The sequence below is a fragment of the Montipora foliosa genome, chromosome 14, assembly GCF_036669935.1.
Source record: "Montipora foliosa isolate CH-2021 chromosome 14, ASM3666993v2, whole genome shotgun sequence".
NCBI lineage: Eukaryota > Metazoa > Cnidaria > Anthozoa > Scleractinia > Acroporidae > Montipora > Montipora foliosa.
In genome coordinates, this window is record NC_090882.1 from 306,605 (window position 1) to 310,366 (window position 3,762).

General features: G+C 42.7%; 1 pseudogene; it reads right to left on the bottom strand.

The window, feature by feature from the left end:
* Nucleotides 1–2,562: 2,562 nt before the first annotated feature.
* LOC137985464 (uncharacterized protein F54H12.2-like) lies at nt 2,563–3,661 on the bottom strand (annotated as a pseudogene).
* Between the last annotated feature and the right edge of the window lie 101 nt (nt 3,662–3,762).

The window sequence follows — 3,762 nt, forward strand, 5'->3', positions numbered from 1 at the left end:
TTCGCTGCATCATGATTGTTCTATTATGCATGTGTTCTATTATGCATGCACTGTTTCAACGCTTTTTTGAGCGAAAATAAATCACACGCGCAAATGAGAGAAGAAAAAAAATGTTGTAATTCACTTGCATTCTCTGCATCATTAATGTTCTATTATTTATCCACTATTTCAACACGTTTAGAGCAACAATAAATAACACACGCGTAAATGAGAGATGAAAAAAATGTAATTCATTTGAGTTCGCTGCATCATTATTGTTCAGTAAGGTTCCCACTTTGTATTACTCCTTAATCGGGCAACCATATGTGTTCTCGCCCTGTAGGAACTTTTAATAACCCTCTTCTCCGTGGAATCTGGGGGCATTTGAAAGATCCAGGGATGTGTGTCCTTTTCGATAGGAGAAGGTGGTGTTTCTATCCTGACAGGAATTTTGGATGGACCAATGGGTGTGATTGGAAGTTTCCTGTGTGCTGTCTTTTTGGGTTGTACCTCGGATATCGTTGGAGAATGCTTTGGAGTGGGCGCATTTGGAGTTGTTGTCGCTGTCCCTGCAGGTTTCGTCTTCGTTTCGCTCTTCATTTGTTTTGACAAACCTTGGTACCGTTGTAATAGTTGATCCAATAAGGCCACTTTTTGATCCTCGGGCAAAGTAGAATCCGTGATATGTTTCATGTCTTGATCCAAGCGCGTCAAGGTCGTGAGTTGCGGAGGTGAGGTTAAGCGATGTTCTGTCTCAAGGCTTTGCAATAAATGCTCTGGAACCAACATCATCTTTTGTACGTGTTTCATTTTAGCACTTTACCCAATAAATCCAAAGCGAACGGTGCAATCAAAGAGGCGAGAGCTGGCAGGAATCCTCCTTGCTGATTGAGAACTTCTTTTTTCTTCTTCAGACTAGGTGTCTTGCGAGTCAAATACAGGAGTTTCGACTTGTGTGGTTTCAAGCGTTTAAATGATGAGCTTGGAACCATAATGTTCCCTTTAAGTAGATTAAGAGCGACTTCACTGATGGCTTCTATTTGTCCCTTACTAGCGTGAGATATCATCTCTTTCCGCTGTTTCCCTCTGCTTGTAAAACAAGTGCGGAGAAAGGGTAAATTTTGATTGACTTTGGAAGCCTTGACGAGTTCTTGTTTTCTTCTCTCGCTAGCTTTTGAAATCTTTCTAGAAGGCAAAGTCATGTCACCGCCACTTTGATTGTTTACTGTCTCCTCGCGGTGCAACAATTGCACAGCCATGGCGTTAAATGAAATCTACCGGAAAGGGTTCATCGGTTTTATAGATTTTTTTATCAACGTAAACAATGGGATATGAATGTGACTCTGGGAAGATCCTTGTTCGCAATTGTTGAATGTCCGGGGTTCGTGGATGTAAATCCATCATTAAGTATCCAAATGGTTGTGATGTAGCGTCTTGAAAACTCTCCCACACAAACGGAACGCGCCCAGAAAACGCCTGTTGTGCCAGTGTCCTCAACCCCAAAGTATCTCGATGATTGTTAAAAGCAATGATGTAATGAGCATTAAGAGAAATGCTCCGGGAAAACTTTCCTGGGGGAAAAAGGTTTTGTGTCAAATAAATGCAGGTGACGTCACAATGATGGGACACTTTGGTGAACAAATCCAAAATGTGCTCGTCATCGCTACAGTTTCTCATGAGGTCATGTAACACGAGCAGACCAGGACGATGAGGGGGTGGAAATAAGGCGGGAATGTCGTCGGGAATACCCTCCATAAACGTGACTTCTTTTACCAGTTCCTTAAAACAATCTTGCCATTGACCGTAGCAATACACGATCTTGCGAATGGGGCGTTCAAATAAACAATCTGTGTGTTGAAGTATCTGGCGCGTAAATGTTGTTTTTCCGCATTGGCTGGGGCCAGAAATGATAATACTGCTGGGGCACTTGAATTGAGACATGTTCACGAGACGAAGCTTCAACGATTTGTGTACACGAGATAGAATTCCCACCTCTTTTACTAGCAAATACGCACAAAAACAGCAACAATTTTTTTCCTTTTCAACGTGATTTTATTGCTTATGGACACAGCGAAATGACTTACAACCTTGTTGAAAGCAATCATTAACTTTAGGATAAATGACTGAATTAAAATAAGCGTGTACACTCCGTTCAACTTGTGCATCGTTCCACTGAGAATCATATCGTTCAAATTTAGCTTGAACAGTGTTCATATCAACATTCCGTGCTCGCCGAATGAGATAAAACAAACAATAATCTCCACAAACATCCGAGTTCAGTCGTTGCAGTGGTTTGTCGTTATAATAGGTAACTTCCCGTAGAATGCAGGTATCCATGTTGTAAGTTTCAGGAGGAAATCCGTAGCTGTCAAAGAATTCACTTTCACGAGGCGATTCAAAGTACATAGCCACCCAATGTGTCCCAGGTTGGTCATGAGGGTCCGTATTCGCGATGAGTCCGGCTGGGTAGGTGTTGATGACAGCTAGCCTATCCCTTGGAAATACGCCTTGCATCAGAGGTGCTAACACAGGGTCAGAAAGACAGGCTTGCCATAGTTCTTGGGTCGTATGCATGACGATGAACTAAGAGCCTTGTGACAAATCGTAGACCACACGACGATTGCGATCAATTTCCAACTGATTCTGAAATTCTGCGTACACAATTAAATTCAGAACTGAGTTCGTCTGAGTTCCAAATTTCAGGTACAGGTTCACGTTACCCGTTTGATGGGGTATCAGATGATCGGGATGTCCACTTCCTGCCGGTGTCAAATCAAAACGGAACAAACCGTATCCGTTCTCCCAATCCATTCTATCAATGTCAAGCCCGTGCCCACAATTCATGTCTCCACTTCCTGAAAACAGCGTGTTGTAACCATCGATCTTTTTTCCACCTGTCAGATCCAGTGCAGAATAAGGCATTTCTTCTCCATTCACAGTCAGCCGAATGTCTTGCAGGTCAAACAGCTCAAAGTTGAAAGGATTTCTTGCAAGGTTTCCGTTGAAGGCATCGTTTCGCACGAGCCCAAAAATGATGCACTGAGGAATGAAACCGTGGAATAGATCTGTCTCAGTGTGATTTTAAGACTCCTTGAGGGATGATCCTTGCCTGCGTAGGGGTTCTGGTTAGGGTATAGATAGCTGGTAGCGGTGCGCTCCCTTTGTGACCTTGCATGATCTGTACATGTTCTAGTTTCACACTGTCTGCAACACGCACGGTGCGTATGCGAAGCGTATTAGACATGATCTTTAGTTTGCAGTTGTTTGGAGTCTCCCCAGCCATTAGAACAAAAGCATCGTTGTTCAGATCCACTTTGACTTTGATCTCCAAACCGTCAACCAACAACTTGTCAATATTAAACACGTCACAAAGAGGTACTCTGACCAACCCAACTTCTGCGCCGTTGTTAGTAAATGTGGCTCTTCTATTCAGACCCTCATTACTTTCTGCTGTATTATCTACTTCATTCATGTGTCCAGCAGTGTCTTTGTAATACAGAGCTTTGGTTAAGTAAGATTTCTTGGCCTGTTCCATAAAGTTCAATAAGGTCTTGATGTAAGCATTGTATGCTTGAGTGTCTGACTGTTCTGTTACCAGCGTTTCGTTGATCTTGATGGTAAACTGTTTGATGATGGAATAAAGGGCGTTGTTGACCAGAGTGTACTTCTTACCACGATCCATCTTGTTTGGTAATCTTTACTACCAATCGCAGCTCTGTCTTGTTAATGTCAATGTAGTCAGCTAACGGTTTGATGACAAACTCGATGGGATTAGTTCCCGTT